Here is a 26,084-nt window from a genome sequence, read left to right as displayed (position 1 = left end):
ATGGAAACTAGGTGACCTCTACTTTACTAATGTTAACAAATTTTAATTTAAACACTATATAAAAAATTAGTAGATTAGAAAATTTAAGTTACATAAAAATGATAATTTATTCCGTTATTTAATAGATAAACTTAAATAAATTCGAACGTGTTTGATATAGAGGATATCCAGAAATAGAGCATGCAACAGCTAATCGCAATTTTAAATACACCTATTGAGAACGCGTAGAGCCATTATACCCGCCGTTACGGCACGTATATCGATCAGAAAATATTGAAAAACTATATATACTACGTACAATGTAACCATGTTAGTTACTCGACGTCGGTGGAACTAAAATATTTCAAAACAGAGAAATTTAGAAAAAAAGGAAAATAGCATTGATGGAAGCTCTAAATTTAGACAGTGCATTTAATTTTCCAACCATAAACAAATTCGCAGGCCATTAAAGAACAACGATTAGTAATATATATAGACACTCCAACACCTGTATTCCATAAAGTAAATGAGAAAAATTATTGCAGAGACTTTAAATACTCATACTAATAAAATAGCAACGAAAATTAAAAATACAGTCGCAAAATAAATGTTACTATAACAGGAATGATGTAAGCGACATCTGTTAAATTAATTTACACAAAATAAGTGTGTGCTATTATCAAAACGTTATTACTTATATTTAAAAAGCTACATTTTAGTCAGCTTTTCGATAAAAGGTACTGTGAGACCACATTAACTGTTTTAAGGATTCCAATTGCCTAAACTTAATGTCTATTCAATATTTCAATATTTATCAGTCCTGATGCGACTTTATAAATAATAATGGAGGCATATGCTTCAACAGAAATTGATCCTGGGACAAATTGAGAATTAACTGACTTAGCGACAACGTACGAGCAGAATAATTGTATGGATATGAGAATTATAATTTGATCGACAAATACATCACGTTACTCATTAAACGAATACATAAACAAGAAAAGCCATTTTATTATGCAAATAGACAGAATGATAAGATCAGAAAATTTTACAATCACAAACTATTCTAATAAAAGAAAAAAATAACCTACATAATTACTCCAAATTTTCCAGCCTGATCAATAACACATTGTAAAAAAACTAAACAATATAGATACGCTCCTCTACAAAGTGAAGATAAATCCGGATAATTAACAAATAAACATTGAAAACAATATTATAATTACAGTTCATACGCAAAAACGGACGAGGAACAACTCTCTAACAACATTAAACACAAAACTCACATTCTCGAGCAAGAAATAATTGGAGGCAAACATAACAACAGGACGAAATGCAAATTCAATAACATCAACAATGCAGATAATCCAAACGGAAACCAAACACCGCCTAATTATTTTACGTCATACATCACAATTAAACTTACATTCAAACAATTAAATAATAGAAAATTCTCTAATTTCGATAACACCCAACTCACTATTCGATAGTAATTTTCCTATTATTTGAAAAATAGCAGAATTAATAATGATGAGAAACATGGTACATTGTTGTTTTATCAATCTACTCGCGAATATTAGCAAAATATTCGAAGCTACAGTAACTAACGCCATAACCAAATTCTACGTTAAGACCAGGGTACGCCACTTTGGAGTTTATTTAGATTACAACTGTCCTATATCACTTTATGAAAGTGCTGTAGAAACAGAAAATATACTATAATTAGATTGAAATTCATACGAAAACAATAGTCGAATATTTTAATTATACAATGAACAATAGCCTTGCAAAACATAGTTTCTAATTTCTTCTAAAATATCCCCGGTATCATAAAAATCTCAACATATCAGAATCTTTCATTTACCAGATAATAAAGGTCTCATAGAGAACAAAGATAACACACAAGCATAACTCTGTAACATGTCATGTTACATAAAAAGGAGATGACGTACAGTATCGACACAACCCATGGCATCAACATAAAACTCAATTTTAAATTGTCAAAAATGATTAAAAAATTTTGAATTGCACTAATACCAAAAGATATTAGTGGTTGCAAGATCATATGTAAAAAAAAAAACTATAACCAGATACCGTCAATCTATAAATAAAAAATATCAACCACCAAATTCTCGTTAATATAGTGGTTAGTACATCGAGTATCCTTTCAACCTTTATCAAGATACGACGTGCTCCGACAGCAATCAATTACCGTTTCACAGGTAGTCAAAGGATAATCCATCGTTACTACAAAGTGCCAAGTTAAGTGCAGTATACATCAAATATGTAGAGTAAGAAAAATGTCATTAAAGAAGGTATATATGACGCTTTTACGCCCACTATTAGAAAAAGCCATGTCGCAAGGGTCTCTCGCAACTTCTCTTTTCCAACCTTTTAATTACTATAATATATAACTCTCTGACTTGACTCTCTACTATCTTCGCGTTTAAAGCTGCATACGGACACTTGAGGCAGATCCTTGTTACGTGCATCGCTGCATGTGGACGAGGAGTGTCTCGTACTGCGGTTTCTTCGCAACGAGACTGTCGCGAGACGATCAAACATTTGCCAGTTTTTTGAACGAGATCAAAGGTGCTTCTCTTAATGTTACGCGTGACGAAGCTATTCGAAATTTTTGTTTTTGCAAAAATTTTATGAGAAAATCACTTTCGACCTTCAGTGCTACGAGAATATATCTTCTTACTAGGCAACAAGTAAATTATTTGGTTCTTTGACTATTGACTATCTCTTTTAACGTGCAATGCTCTAAGATCGACGAGAGCAGGAAGAAGGCCGAATCGACTAATCGAAAATTGCTTAGTTAGAGAAATCGATGGAGAGAGCAATAAAGCAGGGTCTTCACTGTCGTCCTGACTTGCTCCTTTCCGGTTACAAGACCAATTTTTATTTATTTAGCAATTGACTTTAAGAATCTTACAGGCATTATCTGTATCTAGTGAAGGGATGCACGGGTGTCGTATGCGTGTGAAGTACAATGAAATCATCCTCATACCTTTTATATCATTATTTTATATTTGAAATGTTATGTTCAGAAATATTGTTTGGTTATTCACTATTCATTGCCAAATAAACATCTTTTATCAATACCCTAATTACGCATCTCTTGATTTTTTGGTAAAAATATTAATTTAATTAACATCTTATATGTGATAATATCTCATATGTGTTCCGCGTCTGCCTTAAAGACGTCAGTAAGGCTACCAAAATGGCGGAACTGTGTTAATAACGGGGATGATAGGTATAAATCAGAATTTTCGTATATAAGAATTGAAGAATGGAAGTAAGGACTTGTGTAAGGTTGAAAATATTGCTGTCCATCTAATGACGAATGCTGGAGGACCGCGATACTAGCTGGAAGTAGAAGTCTACGAGACAAACTTGCTGATGAAAAGCTAATATATATATGCTTGCAAGATCAGGACAAAACGTTCTTCTCTTTCTTGTCTTCTTTTCTATTCTTCCATTCCTACAAACATTCATATCATACAGTTATTTGTCTGTATTGCACACATTCACGTACGAAACACAAAAGAAAATAAAAATAAAAAGAAGCTCTATACAGTTCACTGTTACACAAGTGAATACGCAAGTGAATGCAGACATTGCGATTATGTAGAAGGCAGTGATCTGTCCATCCACTCATCATTTATCAAAAAATACGCGAGCTTAAAGCATTACTCAAAATGGATCGTATATCGTCGCGTCTCGCAAAATCGACGATCTTCAAATGACCAGATTGAGCATACAATTGTTTAAAAAACAGAACCATGAAACACCTGAACCGTGCAGCAAATTTATCATTTGAGAAACAATAACCAGGATTTGACGGAGTTATAAAAATATAGCCAAAACCGAATGAGAGAAATAAAAAGAGACGACCACAAATATGCAAATATAAAATACAGAAAAAACCGCATAAATACGGTATAAAATAAATCACAAGAAGATGCACTTCAGATAATAAATTTTAACACAGCAATTGAAAATCTATTAAATCAACTGAATGAAAAGTGCAGTAAATCCCACAAAATTTTCAAGACAAAAGCAGACACGAGATACTGGCAATCAAAGACCATTACCTCCATATTTGTTTAAAGTACTGCCTCGGAAAAGAAAATAAAAAGAAACCATTCCAAATACAAATGACGAACCAAATACAAAATTCAAATTCTAATAATTAAAAAGAGAATCAAACGGAATATGACACTGTCTGAACAGACCACTGAATCTGTATGTAATTACAGAAGAGAAAAGAAGAAACTTGAAGAACAAAAATTAAGTAGCACAAATATCTAATTACTTTGCGTCATGTAACGCTGAGAAATATTGACCGTATTCGAAGTAGGTGAGGTCAAAGATCAGGGTACATTGCAGTTAATTACAGGTATAGGTTTGTAAAGTGTGACGAAAAACATAAACCAACTGAGTGTAAACAACTATCAGCGGGTCGTGGAGACCGATTCGACAATATTGACAACCCTTTTGTGTACATTGCAAAAGTTTCGACCACACGGGGTTGTACTAATAGTGAGAGAGAGAGAGGGAAAGAAAGGGAGAGGGAGAAAGTGGCTAATTGTAAAATAAAAGAAATTGAAAATAAAATTATTAAAGAAGAGGAAAAAATCATGCATGATATAAAGAAAGATTACAAATTTAGTTTCTATTTTTTTTAGACAAATGATACAGCAAATTAGTACTGTATCGCGACTAGGCACTTACATAGACAACTTTACATTTTCCACCAAAGAGGAAATTAGAAAAATAGTTACAGTAAACACCTGCATGATCAAAACCGCAAAGTACATTCACGAAAACTCTAGCAGAACCAATTGAATTTTAAAACTTCTTGACACAGATGTGCAACCACTATTAGCTATCCGCCAAAGCCTTCAATAAAATTTCTGTAAACAGATTAAACGTTAATATCCATAAATACCATAATTACCAGTGGGAGATGTGCATCACTCTCTGCGATTTCCTTCTAACTCAAAGTTCAGGCATAACTTTGCTGTACAAACTAAACTAAACTCACTATACAAGTTCCTTTTCAAAACTATAACATAGTCAGAACAGACAGAAAGCTAAGCAGAGCGAGGGAATTGCTACTCTAATTACAAAAACTTCAAAATCAAAGTAGATATAAACTTTGAATCAGATCTTATAACCTTTGTACCGACCAAATATTTCATTAATCAAAAAGAAAGAAAGACACTCAGACAGTACTGTTATAGACAACTTAATGTGCTGCAGCGTGTTTAAAGTAATTTAAACCGGATGAATAGTTTATTTTTAAGTATCACATCTATGTATAAGTTGTGGTATCTGATAGTTAACAGTGATGAAACGAGAATGATTCAGAGTATGTTTTTAGCAAAAATAAAGTGGCTAGTGTGTGTGTTGCAGTATTAGGACAAGTGAATTCATCGATTGCAGATTTGAAATCGGTAAGGGACCGAACGTTAAATCTAATTGGAGAAGAAAATGTTAGAGAAACGTGGTAAAGTGTCTGCCCCAAACCATCGGTCACCCGCAGGTACCAAGAATACCCTTGGGTGTGTAGAGAAAAGGAAAGATTGAAATGGCATATCCTTGTTCGGTGAGACTGAACAACCCTGCTTTAAATAATATAAAATGCTCAGATAGCGATACTTGGTACCAACAATCCCTACATAATCTCAACTGTTATCTTGTTAAAAAAAATAACTCTACATAAAAAAAAAATTGCAATAAATCCTATTGGTTCTTGTTTAAATAATTTTTACAGCGTAATTATACGAAAGACCATTATTAGAGGGAAAATGAGACTTTAGAAAATGAACAAAACTATTTTATGATATGATTTCATTAAAAACTTTACAGATAAATCATATCCTTTATTAAGGAACTTTGTAAAGAAAAAAGCTCGTTCAAAAAATAAAAGTTCCTAAAAAGCATAAGGTACAGTATAAAACCGACTCTTAAATTCTTATACATTCACTGCAAAGTAAATATAGAGATAGACTCGATACAGACCAAGGACGGTAACAAATTAGCAGTCAACAATGTAATATACAAATTAAATACTCTGAGCATGCATTTCTATAAAGTACACTCTTAAATTAATAGTACAGATAAAACAGAATTCAATAACATCATTAATGGTAAAATAAATTTATTAAGCATCGAAATAGTCTATGATAAGCGATCCTATAATACTATCCATAAACTTTGGCAATAAAATCCTGTAGATGAGTCCAAATGTTCTCACATTTCTTCGAACTACTTCGCAAGTTTCGACAAGTTAGTCATTAGATGTCAGAAAACATTGGCCAGCTTTGATCAAATTCCTAAAATAGTCCTAATAAATTTACCACTTGGGTATATACATTATTATTCGATCTACAGTTGTTGCAATACAAATACATATTCTGCTTTCCTGTGGAAAACCGTGGAACTAAAGTAATTGACAAGCATAATTAATTGACAGAATAGAGGATATCAAACTCTAACTGGAATATAATACCACAAATACAATTTAGCTTTTCGCACTCCACTATTCATACTATAATTATATTAATACCTACGAAAGATGCATACTTGGCATTAAATGGTTGGACCGTTTAAATTTTCAGTTGTTAAGAAGAAATTTTCTTAAACTCGCTAGTTCTATGAGAACTCGATAGTTTTATAACTTGCCATTAGAGTAATCACGCTACAACAGTTCACAAGTTCTCACCTAACTTCTCGGTAATTATCTAACTCGTTAACTGTCTGATCTGATTCTCTGAAACACTCCTTCGCTTGCTATATGTTCTGTGACCAATGTTTTTTCGTCACGAATAAAGGCATAAAGAAAAAATGACACAAGAAATTTCAAAGTCTCTAACGATCTGTAATATGAAACTATAAATTCTCTCATTCTATTTAGTATATAGGTTACTGACCTGTTACGCCATGCTTCGGATAAATAATAGCGACAATAAACGTAATAAATCAAGCGTAGCGTTTGCGGACGATTTATTAATTTTCATCTGAGGGGCAGTAAACACTCGCGTAAAAAAACGGAACTGTAGGACATATTTGAAAAAATTCTAGATTAATTTCAAACGAGGATGCGTAAAATCAATGCGTAAAAATGCGAAACAGTTTTACTCAGGCTAAGTATATTGAAAATTTTAGGTACAAATTCAAATGGAAATTCCAAGAAGTTCTTCTTACACGTAATTAACGTTATAACATGATAGCCTGATAACTCGTAAAAAGACTAACTTCATAAATACTAATTTATTAGAATTATATTCTTTCATAAAGGAATTATTTATTGTAAAAGTTGTGAACCTTCTTATTTCGCCATTTTTTAATATATGTATTTTATATCATCAAAGAAAACCAAATGCTACCAAAAATAATAGTGGTTATAATATGTAGCATAATATAGCATTCCTACGTCACCACGTGATTCTATAACAAGCTTGTTTGAAGAAACATTGAAACAAATCGAATACCAGTTCAAGAAAGCATTTCAAAGTTGTAAACAAACATTGAGAATATAAAGAGAATAAAATATGCACAAACAAACTCAAAGACGTTCTTCTCGTTAAACAGCATATCATGAATAAAAGAGAACACTAGTATCGAAATGCTAAAAATTTCAATCTCAAACACAGAATTTTTCAAGGAAGCAAATCTTGTTTCCAAATACCTCGAGCAGGATAAAGTCTTGATCGCAGATATGCGAAACAAATTAGGTGTCATCAGTCTGTACTTCGAGTCGGTTTATACACAGATTGAAGAAGCATGTGACAAGAAAACAAGATGTGTCGCGTGTAAGTATAAGTGTGACGCATCGCTAAATTATTGAAATATTATTTATAAATACGTCAATTGTCAACTCCTCGGTAGTACATATATGTCTGTTCCTCACGATCGACTGGTGAATCTCGATAGATGGGATCGGGGAAACTGAATTCTTTAATTTCTTTCGTTAACAAAAACTTAAACTTCTATTAAAGAGAAACTACTTGTTCGCGTAGAGGAATGTGTTTTGTGAAAGATAGTTTATTGAAAACAAATCAGTAAAAGACCAAAAACACATTCATAACAAACATCAAACACTTTCAACGCCACTCGTTCAAACATATAATCACTGTTCTTGTCATTAATAAATTAGCGTACTAGTGTAAAGGCGCAATCATTTCAACATCCATCCCTACTACAAGTAAATATTCACTGGCTGTTAATTCAGCAAGTGATGCGGAGCATACCAGAAAATCTCCTTTCAATAAATAAACTGTTGCTCTCGCTAAAACTACTAAAAAAGTTTCTTACAATACAATTTAAAAATCGATAACCTGCCAGGAAAATGGTCATACGTACCACCTGTGGCACCCATGTTGTAGGTTTGCCACCACTGGTCTAGGCGCTTTCGCTGCGATGTCTTTAGAAAGAATGTTATACCTACGTCGCAATTGCAAGTACTCCCCTCCCTCTTTTGACAACGCAGTACTGAAAAGAGCCTAATTTACGACACTCTTTTGGTGCCTGTCGTCTTCCTCTTCTGCTCGGCCACGAGTTGACGAAAACCAGACGCCACTAGAACGCCTGTGACTCCAACATTTCTTTAGACGTGCAGACGTATAAATAGATAAGGCACAGAAGGCGTTCACAATGAACAAAAGATTATTTTACTCAAAACAGCTGAAGAACCACATAAAACTTCTGTAATGTGAGCTCTTGATGCTTCTAATTTTAGGTTACGAATGTAACCAGTGCAAGTACTGAGAAAGAATTAACTCATTAACGCTGACTGAGAAAGCGACGAATAAACATTATGTAATTAAACATAAAATATATATATAAAATGCTGAAATATATTAACTGAGATAAATTAGAGCAATACACTACTTCATTTGTATATATAGACGAAATGATAACAGAAAAAATTTATAAACAATTTATAAAAACTGTTCTGTTCTATGATAAAATACTAAAAAATATTGATAATTGACAATAGCGAAATGTTTGATTTAAGTATGTATTATAAAATTAAACAACCACTCGACTCCTCGGTAGTATAGTGGTCAGTATCCCCGCCTGTCACGCGGGAGACCGGGGTTCGATTCCCCGCCGGGGAGGAATATTATTTTTGCTTTTCTCTTCTTACTATATTATAAAACAATAATTCTCTAATTTGTATGACTTTTGGCTACATATTTTCTATTTCCCTTCTTCTAATTACGATTGTTTGTACAGTTTCGTGCCATTTCTGTATATTATGTAAGTTTAGTATATAAGTAATATAACTTGGTAAAAATGACAACTGTAACATTAAGTGTAGTTCTTAAGTGTAATCTTTCAGTATATAAACCTTATTTGTGTATTACATTAACTTTATGGTGCCATACCAGGTCAATGGGATCTGTGAAATCGGTTCCAGGTATCTGCAGCAGATAGAATCTTGTTGAGTCACAGCGTCGACCGTTTAAATAAAATATAAATCACACGATGCTACTATGGATCGCTAGTGGATTGTATTATATTAGTTGCATGTGTATATCTTTAACTTTCTAGCGAACTATATACACTTCTGGACGATTATTTTTAAAACTAAGTATTTAAAGCTGGAAATTGCTAAGAACTGAGCTGGAATGACTTTGAATGTTATAACGAGTGCCTATTGGGTGTGTCCTTTTTTCATTGGAACAAGCGGATTCGTCTATGGCAATTTTACGAAATTTGGCGAGGGAAGCGGATATCGAAGCTAATTGGTCGACAGAAATTGTGTAGAAACAGCCAAAGTCCGCCTCTGAACCCTTGGTCACCCGCAGGTACCGAGGGTACCCTTGAGTGACGCACGCCTGAATTCCGCGTGCCTTAACTTTCAACCGTAGTAAACAGTAAATCAAGGAAGCATCTCGACTTGAACAATGCTACAACGAAACAAAGAAAACGCAAGTAAAATGTGAAACCTCAACTAGGCACAAGTTATAAAGAATAAACTAAATCTTGACTTGATGTGATAGCTTTTTGGGCGTTACTGCTGCTGCTATGGACAGCTGGTTGCCAAATGCGTGTGAAAATGATATACAAAGGAAGGGTCTCGGTCAATGTCTGTCCGCTGTGACATTAGCGGACATCGACAGACCTTTTCTTTGATATTTTTGGGGTCAATAAACCCCTTCTCCAAAATAGGGTGGATCTGCCTTGATCAGTGTCTGCTTGGCAACCGTTGAAAATGGACACGAGTTTAGTGCGACCCAGACATCAGGTGTAACAAAAATGTCAAAAATGTCAAATTACTTAGTGAAAAATTATGTGTATTGTTTTTGTGGAAAAGGTGTTAAAAAGATGCAAAAAAGCTATAATATTCTAAGGTATGGATTTTTCTGAATATCTGAATTGGATAACACAAAGAATTACAAAACATATTATAAATATATATGCAAATTGAGCTAAAATTGAAAATTGTGTTAGATCCTAGTAAACCAACGTGATAGTCTCGTTTAAAAGAAAAATACTACATCCTACAATTAAACAATAAGTGCAGTAAGATAAGCTTATAGTGTCATTATATTATTTTACAATTATCTTTGTTATCGTTATCCACTTGTACATTTTGCTTTATATTGTATCCTTGAACGCAATATTGCTTTTGTTTAGCTTATCAAACTATACAACCAAGGAAAGCAATTAATATCGCCGCCTGCTCTGATGAATCGTAATCAACTGACCATGCGTCGATTACGATGCAGGTCACACGACCCGAACAACCTGATTAAACCGGTCAATCAGTGCGACATCCATTGGTCGTGGTATTAAAAATTCCCTGCAGATAAGTATTCCTTTTTGGTGGTAGTCTTTCTTCCATCTCTTTCTTTGCAGTATAGGGCCCTCAGTTCATCACGGGTCCTGTCGCGAGGTTGGAGCGTCGTACGTGTTCTTTAGAAAACCCAGTCTCACCTCTCAAGCACAAAGATAGGCTATAGTGGAGATTTCGTTCGATACGAGTTCGAAACTGGCCTGATCTCTTTTATCTTTATTATTGAGCTTGTTCTGTCTATGTCTATATTTTCTTCTGGTTAAACAAATGTTTATTCTTTTAAAACAAAGTATCTGTCCAAGCTATATGATATCTCTCTTTACCAAACAAGTCGAATTGTGAAGGGCTGATTTCACTCGCTTAACGCGATTTTCGGCAGTGAATAAAAATTTGCATAATAGATATAAACACAAATACTTCCTGTTCTCGAAGATTTAATTTTTTATATTTCTGGAAACTCAGAAATCTCTCCGTGTCAGGAGTTCTGTGATGTAATTATATATATGTACAATTAAATATATAATAATTTTATTAGAAGAATAGTGTATAATTATTGTATACACTTCGAAGTTGTGATCAGAATCTTAAGAAATAATTAAACATTTAGTATATCTTGTCTGTTTCATTTGGAAGAGACTGAGACTTATTAATTGCAAAACAAAACGTGTATAGTGGTAACGAAGTTTTAAGTATAAATTGTTGAAGCTTCATTCCGTTAAAATTGTTATTTATACAATCACAACTTTATGATACAAGTGCAATTCTTTACCGATTACTTAACAGTTACCAATTTTGTATAATTTAACATTATATAATATAGGATAAGATATAAATAATATAGAATACACACCAAAATATGAAATTAATCGATTGGCTTTTATTGTAAAATTACATTGTTATTTCTGTTAATTGTAGTTTTTTGAATTTTAAAAAATTTGAAAAATTTATTTGCATTTATTAGTTCCATTGCTTCATTCATACAATTTGTATGATGCTATTCAATTTTATCCCGTGGATATCTGTACGTGTATCCTGAACATTTAATTATTTACATAAAATACATCTTTCATAAAGGGCACTAGTATTGATTAAAACCTTGGATTTTGTACTCAATACTGTGACGAATTTCAAAGAGAGTATTTCATACTGAATAACGTATAAAATAACGTAAAAATATATATATAAACATATATATAGTTATCAAACCAAACCAATTTAGTTCGAAATATAAAAGGTGGATCAAAATAGCCATGAAACGTATGAAATTGCATCGTCGTTTAAAAATCGTGCTGTTGTTTCATTCTAGAGAAAGACTGAGAGGCAAAATTTTGGACGATTTTATACAATTCAGTGCCACCGACATATGACGCGAATGAACGTACAAATTTAAATTACTGTTTTCAGTCATCATTATTAAAATACAAAAAAATTGAACTATGATATTATACTCGCATAATGCTTTCAAATGTTTTTATTTCATTCCATTTATTAATTTGAATTTTCCATGGCTAATATTGGTATCTTTCTATCTTACTAATCGAGGTTTGTCAAAAAATAAAATGTCTTTGAAAAGTTATTAACGTTCTGAAGCGAAGCTTAATCGATGGGTTTAACGAACGAGAAATTACAGTTTTAACGGGAACGATTTCCAAGTAACGCAATGCTTGGTTAACACCAATTCAAACTGTCTCGTTTAAGTAGAGTTCAACATTCCATCCAACCCTTGAAGCGTGGGATAATCGATTCCTAACTCCACAACTGACCATCGTGGATTCTGCGGAAATTTTGGCGGATGAGTCTACCAGTCGAAAGATAACATTTTGTAGAACAGCTTTCGTGAACGTGCATTTTTAATAAACAGTTAAAAGGGACGCTTAAACAGTTTTGAAATAAAAAAAGGCTGGGACGTAGCTACATTTCAAATATGTGATATTAACAATTTTATAGTATTATTTTTAAATCATACATTGTAGTATTATTTCTGAATCACAGACTATACTAATAAATCTATAACATTCTAGATTATGCAAGATATTTATTAAAATGATATTATATTTAAAAAGTAAAGGTATTTATTGTGTTTGATGAAGGTAATCTATATCCCAGAGCTTTCTACAGTATATATATTTTTGAAAATAGCGCTCAATCTTAGCAGTAATAATAGCTAACGAGCCAATACTTCAATCAGAACTTTTAATTTTCCTTTATTATTCTATTCATACTCGTGAGAATAGTTTATAGTTCCACTAGTCGAATATTTAATTTCCACTTTTCATTGTCAAATGTCGAAGCGCTCTTTTTGTTTATTACTCGATACGGTCAGTTTGGGCACGTGGGACTTCCAATTGCCTCACCCGGAGGGAAACTAATACCCGCAAGATACCCCTAATTTTCCGCATCCATCGTTTTAGAGGACGAATGGAAATTTACTCTTGGGAAGGCACATTTCCTACATTTTCTGCCATCGACAAGTCAGCGTGTCCCATCCCCCAAATACACGTTCTGCAAAGGTTATTTAACCTTCTGCAGAAGCGCAGATGGACAGAATTATATTTCGAACAGAGCAGTCTCGTATTTCAAGGAGCATTCTTATATGTACTTCTATCAGAGCAAACTTATAATTTCAACATTTTTGTATTTTAGCTTATAACTTGTATTAAAATTATTGTATATGCGACAATTGTTGCGTATGCGAGTATGGCACATTTTATTCGAAAATTATTATTTCCTTTCTAGTAGATCCTATATAAAGCATTTTCTATAGATTCGTGTTATAAGAAACCATGGTGTACAGGAACTTTCCTCGCACAATGCAAAAAAACAAGCAACTACGAAAAAGAAGTTTGTAACGACGAAGACAGTAATGTAATGTTCAATTATAATAGATTTAATAGTTGCTAGTAGAGAAATTGCTTTATATTAAAATAGTAGTCGCAATGTCTCTGGCAATATTATAGGAATTCGCGATTTAGGAACTCGCGTTATACAGAATTCTACTGTACTTTGATCGTGCTCCAACAGTCTTTGGTCGACCACAGCTCCATATTGCGCGCTTCTCATCCACCCAGTACCAAGTCTAAACTACATAACGTAGCTGTACTCTCAGAGTCTTTTAAATTCTACTGCGCCATGCCACATTGAAGCCAGCACAAATTAGCGAGCAACTAAGGAATGAGCAAATTATGTGTACAAATCACTCTACATTAAACGTTCAAACGGTCCAGAGATATTGTGCAATGCAGAAGCATCATGTATCAAGTAATCTTTGATATAATTCCGAGACTTTGCCAATACTGTATAGCAATGCTATGGTTTTCGCTTTCGAGTTAAGTCTGATGAGTCATTCTGTGACTCTGTTGTATCCTGTATCGTCACTTATATCGTCGTATTGGCTTACTGCCAAAACGAGATAAGTATTTTTTTGCCTAATTAGGCATTTGTTAGTTGATCAGTTTCTGATGTTTGGTAATAATTGTTTTAATGGTACCATAGTTTATATTTTCTATCACTTATTAAATTTGTGATTAGGATTCTTTAATCCATTCACTGCCAACTATGAGATATCTTGTAGCAAGTGTCTGTACCAAGATTGCCAACTAAGATATGTCTCGTATTTTGCGCTGTACTTTTAGATTGGTTGCAATTCGACATGGAATAAATATAAACTTAAAATCTTGTCGCCTAGGATAAAGTGTGCTGAATTTGTTTGGCAGTGAATGAGTGAATTAAAAATGACTTGGGTACCATTTGAGGGTTGTGAAACACAAAGGCTAGTTTAATGCTTAATAGTGATTATTTATAGCCCTGTTGCAAACCTCGATGTTGTGACGTTTTCACATTGTATGCACTGTTATTGCATTGCGGGGTTAAGCCCTTGACTACTGTTGGCGCCTAAAGACGCTTAAAAAACTTGCGCTTGTAATACTGTGGACGCTTAAAGACGCTTAGAAGACTTGCATTTGTGATACTGTGTACGTCCAAATGCGCATCGAAAACTTACATTTGTAATACTGTGAGTGCCTAAAAATGCTTAGAAAATTCGCAATGCAATAATGCATAACACAAAGAAATGAATAATATTGTTTCATACGACTGGTGTGTCTCAAAGTCTACTGTAGTCAAAGGGTTAAGGATGAACAGACCCATTATAGTATCTATTTTAATAACGCATAATTTGTTGTAGCAACACAATATCCTCCAGTTAAAGACGTCTCCAGACTCTACGAACTCTTTTCTAGCACCTGTTTTGTACTACGAATAATACAGCAATTCACAAGTAAATCAGATTTTTTCGCACAAAGGGACTCCACCGAGCGTCCAACCCTTAAGTACCCGCCTTCGAGCCATTGAAGGTGCAATAATCGCCGTGGCAAGAGGAACGAAAGGGAAATTAAATAAAGGCGGTCGCGTAATTTACTCTCTTCCTTCTCGATCGCTATCGCGGCTTAATTACAGATACGTCGTGGCAGGTATAATGAATCGTAGAAGGGTGAGGATGAAAGACCGTTAGAAAAATTCTCCTTAGCGGGCTTGTTCGACGGAGTAATTGGATGTCTTCGATGGAGGCTGGATTGTTTAGTGTCAGACCTCCGTGCAGATCAAAGGCATGGAGTCTGAATAAGATTCATGCGTAAATCACGAGATGAAATTGACTGTTCGATAAAGAACACGGGGCAAGCTTGTCAACTAAAACGATACCAGGCTGAGATCCACGCGAAACAAAGTCGCTATGCAAATTCAAACGACGCATCTGCCGGGTGTCTCGAATGTAAAGGACAATTGCGTCGATGGTAGAAGTAATTTCCATGAAACCTCGAACGAATGAGAGGCGTGTCGGACTTTGACTAACTACAATCCACCATTTCTCTTTGGCTCACCTTTATACTGATTACATTTCGCGTTCAATGGTTGTTGTATATATGCAGTAATTCTTTTGTTAATCCTTAATTTTGTGGACTCAGTGTAATGAAAGTGTTAACTACGGACAAAATAAAAATTTTTTATACACCTGATATTCATATTTATACATCATGCTTATTGCAGGTATTAACAATAGATTTAAAAATATAAAATATGCATGAAAATATTTACATTTGTAAGAAACCTTGTTAATTTTATTACGCGCCTTTCGTGCCGGCGGAAAGAGAGATGAAAATTTAGTTTTACTTGGGGATTTCATCTTGATCTCCCAACCTGACTATAGAATCAAGGTCATTTGCCCTTCATAGTTTACGAGAATCCTACTACTGTGTCAACATGTTCTCTCCAAAACCAATAGATGAGAAGTAGGCTAGCGTTAAGGATGTTGTTGTCCCTTTATCATTCGATGCGTCCTTCCTTTGGTGGACGAACAGCAGATAAATCCCGTCACGCTGCAAGAAATACGCAAATCCATTTCTGACTTCATAAAACTAGTGAGACGGACCGTCGTCAGTCGACTCCAAATCTCAATAGCGATTATGGAAGGCTAAAAGTGTCCTCGATCGTCCAGGGTTAAACGATGCAATAACCATGTCCTCGCGATTGTAAGCCGCATTCTAAGTCCACGCGACGAGGCTAGAGCTCTCCTGTGGGGGCAGTCCAGTGTCTCCACTCATCCCTGGTGGTAACCAACAAGACGAGTGAGCTCAAGATTTCCCGGCTGTACTCGAAGCTCGCCGATAGCCACTGCCGAGGGAAGATACCTTTTTGATGGCTGCGTTCCACTTCGTACTTTGCAGTCCGTTTTGACCCACTGGAGCGTCTCTGTTGCATAGTCCTGTCCGCGATACTCCGTGGTTTTCAGCAGCCGTTCATACCGCGTCACCCACAATACCACGTGGGGTTTCAACCCCGTTAGCTTCGCGAGGATACCACGCTGCGATTAGCCGTAAAACCGGGTAGTTTAAATCCAACGTGTAGTTTGTAAATCCCGTAACGCAGTGTGTAAGCCGCTGTGCTTAGTTGTAGGGTACAGTAGAATATAAGACACGTAGTAGTGAGAAGCTGGGATTAGATCTGTTAATTTATTGTATGTAGTATTTTTGGTATTTTATGTTTTTAAGTATCAAACTCCGTGTATGTATACTCACTTCTATAGCTGAAGAAATCAGAGGATTGAAATTGATTTAATCGATATCCTTCTGTTAATATACACATTTAATCGGTCTGGAATCGAGGTAATTATTGGTAATTAATGTCACTCGAATTGTAGGAGATTTGCTTCTATTAATACTTAGAGATTGATGTCGTTCTGGAAAATCGTTTGCGTCGTTGGTCAACGTGATTTTCTTTTCACGTTTACACTATTTTAGTATTTTTTTTTTTTAATGTCGCAAAGTGTTCGTTTTTTCTCTTCGCCTTTCCATCTGTGTGCGCTCACAGTTAGTTAGCGTAACCGAGATTTACACCTCGCGAAACACAATTAAATTATGATATACTGTAACAATAAATTTTTTTGGGTTAACAAATCCACCCGCATCCATTCATTTCAGTTCGCCAGCGTTACAAAAACAGAAAGAGTACTCGCCACGATTTTTTATCGCGGTGAATTCATTGAATTCGTCGACTAGCGTTCGTGCGTCGGTGGAAGAGTTCAATCGAACTCGATAACCAGCAACACGGATACAAGTTTGTTAATATCGATGCTGACTCGTGCGAGGCACAGAGAGAGTATTGCATCCCCTGTATCGAGCTCGGTTAAAGCACAGAGGAGGGCTTGATCATTTAGGTTCAATTGTGTGCTGAAATATGCAGAGTCTTCAAATAAGTGGACTCTATCTGTTTCTTTTTTTTTGGTATACGTATAATTGCTACTACTAATCGACACTGACCTTATTTCTAAATTTCTACATATATACACCAATCATCTTATTATCTGATATTTAGAGTGATGGTGGTTGCTACCCTGTCGTGTGGCTAGAACCACAGAAAAATCTATTGAAGGAAAAATGCTTTTATGTTTACGATATGTCAATAGCTAAAAGTGCGCATCTTTACAAATTCTAGAACCAAAGTAAAATCTTTAGAAAGAAAAATAATTGATGCCTCTCAAAAATAGTTGATTAGAAGTGTCCACGTCGCGAACTTGATTTTAATTCTATTTATTGGGACGGTACGGGACAGAGGATACGGTTCGCCAGACGGGGGTGGATGAATTTGGCGCGACGTTGCACATCCGGCAGATGTTCGGCATGAAACGTTAACGAATTCGAAGTTCCCGACGGTTTCAAGTCAGCCCGAATGAAATCGCGTCGTGGAATAATCTATCCGCCGCAGCAATTCGAAACTTGGATGTCCCGGGATCTTAAGTTCCCCTTGTGCGAACTTCGGATTACACTTCGGCCGGAAGTGTAATCGACTTGAATTTCACAGCGCGGTGCTCGCGCCGGGTCTTCGAGCAGATCGGATTGGCTTTCTGCTCGCTTCAAAGGCCCGTTTGTTCTTTAAGAACCGTCGCTGTTGTACGGTTCCGGAAGTTGCGAGATTTCGTTCCGACCATTGGGAAACGCCATTAAGCCATTTCAATTACAGGAAAAAAGATTTTCCTTTTGCGCCTGCACGGACATTGAGGCGGGAGAGTGGTAAACAATGGACCAGGCGTGGAATTTCATTCGCGAGGACAGAACCATTCTGTGATCGAAGATATCCCGTGTAGAGGCATTGTTGAATCATCGTCGAACAGATATCGAAACAAAACAATCCGAAAAGCCGGTTAATATATCCTTTAATTTTCGAACGCGCCAATTCGATTAATGAAATAATTAAGTGATTAAAGGCGACATTATCTGAAATAATTAATACAGATAAATAGGTATTGTTGGCCCATAATATTTGAGGTATCATACATTAATCAATTAATGGCTACAATGGAATTAAAGTAGGATATTCGTACGTCAATTGTAGATGCAATAAGAGGAATAAATAGAATAAAAGATATTCGAGTCAAGAGAGGAATGAAACTATTTATTCGGCATTAAAAAGATAACTTTACTTTTATTTAAACTTTCAAAACTGTAAAATCTTGGAATTTTCTGCTATAATATATTTATTATAGTAGTAATTTAGTATATTTAAGATATAATAATAATAATTTATCACAGTTATCATTTCGTATTCTAATCATTAAACTGAAATTAATAATTTCATGTAGTATACACATGATGTTATATTCTCAAATACTTTCTTTCATTTAATTCTAATTTTAATTATGATCATAATTTTATATTATATTAATATTAGCGTTATCATTCACTAAGTAATCTGCTTTCGCTATTACTCATATTGGAATCTTCACCTTTCCACTGTCCTTTCAACTATTCTGCACCGTCATAACCTAAAGTTCATTTTTTAACAATTTTTAAATACTACTTTTACACTTTTCAAACAATTTTCGCTTTGTCACGGGCATCTCTAATCCTTCCATTTTGCACCAGAGAGAATAAAGTTCTGTTTTTTATGCAACGTCGGCCCTTAATTGTTTTGATTTACGTCTCATTCAAAGACTATCTTCAATTTTAAGGTACTGAAGCAGAACCTGGCATCACAGTTCGAACAATACACGTGCAATTAACTCCGAACACAACCTTCTTTGCATTATAAAAACCGTATAAAAAAGTTACCAATCCGATGACAAAAAATCGAACATATCTAGAAAAGCAATTCAACAACTTCTTCCAATAACAGACTAGAAACAAAATCCTATTTATATTCGAATGATCCTCCAACAATCGATTTCAAATATAAAGTACAAAATTTTAAATGAAACAAGAAAAGAAAGTAATGTTCATTGAATTCTATGCACGAACATTTGATTGTACGATTAAGAGATGGTCGAAGAATCGCAAAATCGGAAGAAGTTAACAGTTAAACCCTTTCTGTTCGAGGTAACAATTCTATAATAGTTTAGAATCCAGACTGCAAGACATTTCATTTATATTCTGGGTAATATCGTTCCGTTACATTTAGTTTCTATTTCGATTACTATTGACGCTGTAATCTCATGGTACGCTGAATCGGTAACGTTCAAACGGCAAAGGGATGCGCGTTTCCACCAATTGTGGAGCAAAAGAATCTCCCGAATGATGGGTAGGGCTGGGATCCAGTTTGGAGTGTTCCGGCGAATCCGAGTCGAATTCAATCCAAAAGTTTCACTTTATAGGATTGGAACGCTACTCTTGAATACTCATGAGGACCATGCATTTTGAAAGTATTCGTGTTACACTAGTGCCGATGTCGAACCGTAGGACAAGTAGAGGGTTGGAAAATGCACTCGTAAATAATCTGATGACCACTCGGATACTGGTTGTCGCTCCTGTTTGCGTGCAACAAACCAGAAGCGTTTAACAGTGCTCGATGAAGCCAAAGGTTTTGGATCGTCAATGAATATCGAGCGTTCACGTGAGTATACGCGTACCTTTAATATCTTTTTGATATATTTATCACGTTCCACAAAATTGAAACGAAATTCATAAAACGCTAGCTACTGTTAATATTTTTTTTCGGACTCGAATTCCTATATAATATCTACCTTTTCAGTTTTTAATTTTTCATCCGTTAAATAGCTAAATATTTACGTGAAAAATGATACAATATTGTGGTGATTTACTGAAAGTCACAGAAACCACTAGCAGTTGAGCTGTCGTATCAGTGGTTTACATTGATAATTAAAGGAGCTGTATTTGAATTATATATTATAATTAATTTTGTTTTTAGAACTACCCGTTAATTCTTTGGAGTTAGGTGGATTAAAAGCTGTCCCACCTTGTGGTTAGTTTTTTATGCATGATGGAATATATTTCATCCTATCTCCTAAAGCTGAAGTTAATCAGTCATATAGTTTAATATTTTATTTAAAGCTTTTCATTTATTTGGCAATACTATGAACCGACGGTAAATCCACACATAAATGAAAATACACAACTACGAAAGAAACAAGTTTGAGAAGAGTAGTATAGAAGAAATCTGTAACGACGAAGAAAGCAATGTAATACTTAATTATAGCAAAAATATTAATTATTATAGAAATTGCTTTATTTAAAAACAGCAATTACAGTATCTTCATCGTGTTACAGGAATTCGCAATGTAGAAACTCGCGTTGTACAGAAGTTTACAATACTTTGATCGTCCTTCAACAGTTTTTAATCTACTACAGCTTCGCATTGCACGCCTTTCATTTAGCCAGCCACAAGTCTAAGCTGGATAAGCTATACTTTCACCCTTTTGAATCCTAGTGCGCTGTATCACACTAAAGCAAATAGAAATTAGCGTCCAACAGAGTAATGAGCAAGTCATATGTCTGTTCAAACGTCCAAAAGGGTCCAAAGATATCATGCGATACCGTGGCAGCATGTATTAAATAATCCCTGCTCCACGCACCATGAAGTCTCGATTTTACCAATTCCATACAGCAGGACTATGGTTTTCGAATTCGGATTAAGCCTGATCGGTACGTGTGTGCATCAGGAAGGCGTTCATTCAATGGGCAAATGACTATTACCAAACGCACATCATAGTTGGCGTTTGACTGCGTCTATGCTGTACTCTGATCCCTAGCCTTGGGGATATGGGCTCTTATGTAGGTTCGCAGAGTACTCAAACCGTGTTCCTAACTTCATTTACATTTACCATGATTCAGAACTAAAATATGCGGTCCATTCTTCCCCAAAAAACGAAGATTGTGAGACAAAACTATGCAATTTATTGGTATTTTTGTTGGTACCTGGACATGTAGCTATTTTACAGAAACATATTTTGTGGTAGTAGTTATTGAGTTTCTTCATTGCACCTTTCAATAACGAGTTTGTAGTAAGTGGCCATTTTTATATTAATTAGACGTTGAACAATTTGTACTGAAATCTCTGTATAGTGTTGGTCAATTGCAAACCAATATGACGACTGCAATTCATATTAGTAACTGGCATATCTATATTTTAATCCTTTGCACTCGGATAATTCCTCTGAGGATACACCAAAATTGATTAGTGATCACGAGGGTTAAACTTATTTCACTGCAACTTTTTGTGAAATACATGTTTCCCTCAAGTTTTCTATTGAAATGGAAATTTTCTATTGCTGATAGACGTTAGCAATAGTATCTATTGCTATCACGCCGGATGCAATCGAGTGTAAAGGGTTAGGTTACATTAGTAAATTCCAAGCGACAACAATATTTCAAATTGCATAATGTTTGGTATTTTTCACAGAGAAGAACTTAAATTATTCATGTATTATCTAAGTAAATACAGTGCTACGTATGTCGCAACGTTACATGGCAACATACCCACGTTGTACGCCAATTACTAAAATAAACTACGTCGATAAATTGGCTACCTATTTACCGACACTACGCAGCTGCTTCGTTGCAAACTGTTGGACGTTTAATGTCAGAATGATTTGTGCGCATAAGTTTTGCGCATCCCCATCCAATGGGGATGATCGGCCGTCGACCTGTGTTTGCGTTAGGATCATACGAGGGTTAGAAACCGCCGGATCCAAGTTGTAATATATATTTAGGGTTACGAAACATCGACCAGTTTTATTGGAATAAGCTTTTACCTTGCAGATATTTTGGTTTCACGATTAATACTTAGTTAATGATATATAAGATGTATCATTACAGGTGGAATCATATATCGGTAACGTACTAGAGATTAATGATTCGATTCGCGTGTTCGAATTTATACGTGACTACAAATTGGATCTCTTAATGTTTAATCAAATCTTGAAGAGCAATTAGTGTGTTTCATCTTACATTGACTTTAATATTGAATAGGCACATTTTTAACATCGGTACAGTAATGTATATTTTTTATTTGCTTTACTTTTCTTTTTCTTAATAGAGCAATTCTCTCCCAAGCTAGTTTGTCCAAATACATATATCAGCCCCTGTGATTGTCTTGGACAGACTGAAAACAGTAATACGTAGAATGAAGTACAGGTGAGAACTAAAATTGCATAATATTTTTATTTGAGAAAAAGGTGTTCCAAATGCAATTTCATTTGATAAAGGACCGTTAAGAAAGAGGCAGTGGTACAGTGATACAAAGTGAACATTTTCTTTTGCAATAACAGCAGCGAGCCAATGATGAAAACCACCAATCATGCGTTACGCGGAAGGGCTTTACTTTCCACCTGTATCCTGTTGTGCATCGATGGGATTTTACTCTTTAAACAAGAATATTTTTATACCAGTTGTACGTCAAAATACAGACGAAGAGTAAAATGTTTGAACATTTGCGCGCAACGTGTGATCAGTGGTTTTCATCAAGGGCTTACTGCTGTTATTGCAAAAGATAAAGGTCACTTTGTATTACTCTACCAATCCTTTTTGTCTTAATCCTTTTTTATTAAATAAAATTACAGTTAAAACTCGTTTCCTGCTAGATAAAATGTATTAATTCTTGCCTGTATTTTGCTGCATCTAATTAATAATTCGTTTTCACCTCAAATTTATCAGTGTATCAACAAACAAATTAATAATTACAGTCTCTAAAAATACACGTACAGATACCTATCAAAACCAGAATACATATTTCGAAAGCGAAAGCTCGTTTGTAAGAGAACTTATTAAGTTCACCTTGCAAGGCGAATTTTTCTCCTCGTGCCATCGCGTTATTTTGTTCACTCAGGCATACTTCACGGGAAGATTGCGGAAGGAATTTTAAGCTGTTACATAATGCAGTGACTAAATCACTATTGATTAATTCCTTTGGAACAAGATCTGCCGTGTAAAATGCCGCTTAGCATCGAAATAACTTCTGCTACGATTAGATTACGTGCAAAGTAGTCATTAAAATTGGTAAAAAGTCACTGACAAAAGTGGAATTCTTTTTTAATTCATACGAACAAACAGATTAACACTAATTTTTTATTTATTTGTTAAACAGTTCTGCCTCTTCTTTTCTATGTATCTTCTTTCAATTTTTTCTCTTTCTATCTGCTTTTTGTCTTTGGCTTAGTTTTACAAAAGCTTCGTCAAAAGTGTTTTCTCTTTCAATACCTATTTGCTCGTTGCAATATTGCAAAAAACGTGTTCAAATGAAACGAAAGTTTCGCGCAAATGGAAATTTTTCCGCTGTTCTTTAAAAATACGGAAACTATTGCCTCGTTTGATATAGCCTTCTGTAAATATTAGAGAGCACAAGCGGAGATGGCGAATTTTAAGTCAAATTCGGACACTACGCTACGTTATCAATCTGGAATAACGATTTTCATATAGAGATTTAGTATATTCGCATGGATAGTTCTTTTATTGTTTCGATGACGTTTTAAATGGTTTTCAGTTGCCATTCTTCTGCCAAACGATTGTCCGACTCTTCTTTAGCATTTATCATGGCTTTTACGAGTTTTTGGCTGGTTTCGTTCCACAAGGCTCAACAAACTTTTATACAGAAACGTGTTTGTTTTATGACTTCAATTTATAAGGCAACCGAATATTTTTTTTGACATTAAAATTCATTTTTATTTCTAATGTTAAAACATGACGGTATCATGGTATAATATACCACTATACGTTTCTATATTTTTGGCGCATCTATTGTATATGAACGGTAATATTTTGTGGTATCATATGTGTGCTTTGTTGCGAAACGTTAAATTTCAAAAATAAATATCAAGCTTAAAAATAAAAATTAATATCAATAACACAATAAAAATTTAGAAACATTTCTCGCAAAGTACAGCACAAAATAAAGAAAAACACTGCACATAGACCCAAAAAGGGATGAAATTGTTTTTGTTATCCTGTCTCAATAAATTTCTTCACATTTTTCAAAACATGTACGTACATTATTTTAATTGTACTCATTTTCCCTTTCATACACTTCATAAAATATAATAAAAAGCAAAATTAAACCCGACAGCACATTTGTAATTCAGGTATAATGTATAGATTTGCAATTCAAAACACCTGAAATAGTTCTCGAGTATTTCGAACGGATAAAAGTTATTCGAAATACATAATATCTAAAGCAACTTAGGCCAGCAATTCAACTTTTCACTTGCACTCGGTAGGTAAATGACATAAGTTGGATTACAGGAGAACGAGCACCATTTACCATTCCCTTTACGTTAACGGTGCTACGGCGTTGTCACCGTGTAAAGTTAATAGTTTCCAAGTACGAGTTGTTAAAGCAAGACTCTTATTAATAGCCATATCTTGGCCATACCTCCGGAAGGTGGTATAATCCAAGACTATACAGAAGTACGCGCTATTTGGCAACATTAGGGGGAACGTCATACTCGTTACGTGCCTGGTACGGTTAAAGGGGCGAAATTTTATTCGCTGGCGCAGAGATTCCCTCGCGAGCTGGGTTAATGTTTTCAAAATCTTTCCAACGTGCGCAGGATTTGGCTTCGCGTATGCAAAATTGAAATCGCGATGCGAACGTCGCGATGCAATTAACCACTTTTGCATAAATTTCCTCTTCGAAAAAGACGAGTTCCCTTAATGGTTTTTTAAAAATATGGGCGGAATAAATTGAGCTCCGCTTTCGAATTTTAATTTTATTCTCAGTTAAACGCTGCTGCCTTTACTTGATATTCGAATTAAAAACTGCTGAATTATTTAATTGTAACACCTAAATTTGCAGATAAACTGCTTGTTGTAGAAAAAAAATGTTTTAAACGAATGTTGTTTCGTATTAGCTGACATGTACAGTATGGCAATTAGTTTAAGTAACAATTAAATTTTAGTGGTACAATTAATTGACCCACATTTGTTAGATATCTTTCTTTTAGGCATTTTCTGTTAAATTCTGAGAAATTAATTTCGCAATCATTTTGATAATTAATTTCAATACATTTTATTAATTAAAATTGGTCAAAATAGCATTCAAATTTTCCTGTATAAATTGCATAAGATGTTTCTTATATTATTTTTTTACAAAATCGTATAAGAAACTGAAATATTCGTGTGCATATTTCGTATCATTGCAAAAAACAGATGAAACAAATCTCAATTTTTTATTTATATAACAAATTTTTGATATTAAAACTAATAATCCTTTTTTATTTCGCACGAAGCCTGTTATTTTATTACTCCATTATTATTTTTCAGTATTGTGTCTAAGAATAATATTTATTTCATAGTAGTTAATTAATAATCCTTAGATTAGGATAAGTAGGATAGGTTAGATTAAGATATTAAAATTAATAATCCGTTTTTATATCATGAAAAGTCTGTTATTTTATATTATGTTATCATCTTTGAATATTTTTACTAATAATAAATTTTGAAAGTGTATAGGCAATTCTAGATATTCCTACAATCTCCTTTTCATTTTTCATAAAAGTTCATGGATTTAA

At 34.4% G+C, this 26,084-nt stretch overlaps 1 protein-coding gene and 1 non-coding gene across 3 annotated transcripts in view; one reads left to right on the top strand and one right to left on the bottom strand.

Annotated features, from left to right (window-relative positions):
- The window catches only part of LOC143429657 (transmembrane and immunoglobulin domain-containing protein 1), a 353,770-nt gene that overhangs the window by 218,774 nt on the left and 108,912 nt on the right, over positions 1-26,084 (bottom strand). The gene's annotated exons all lie outside the window — the stretch shown is intronic.
- Positions 9,042-9,113, top strand: Trnad-guc (transfer RNA aspartic acid (anticodon GUC)). The gene has a single exon. It is a non-coding gene; the product is annotated as a tRNA-Asp (tRNA).

This window comes from Xylocopa sonorina, chromosome 12, assembly GCF_050948175.1.
Source record: "Xylocopa sonorina isolate GNS202 chromosome 12, iyXylSono1_principal, whole genome shotgun sequence".
Lineage (NCBI taxonomy): Eukaryota > Metazoa > Arthropoda > Insecta > Hymenoptera > Apidae > Xylocopa > Xylocopa sonorina.
This window is presented reverse-complemented; position numbering and strand designations above follow the sequence as displayed.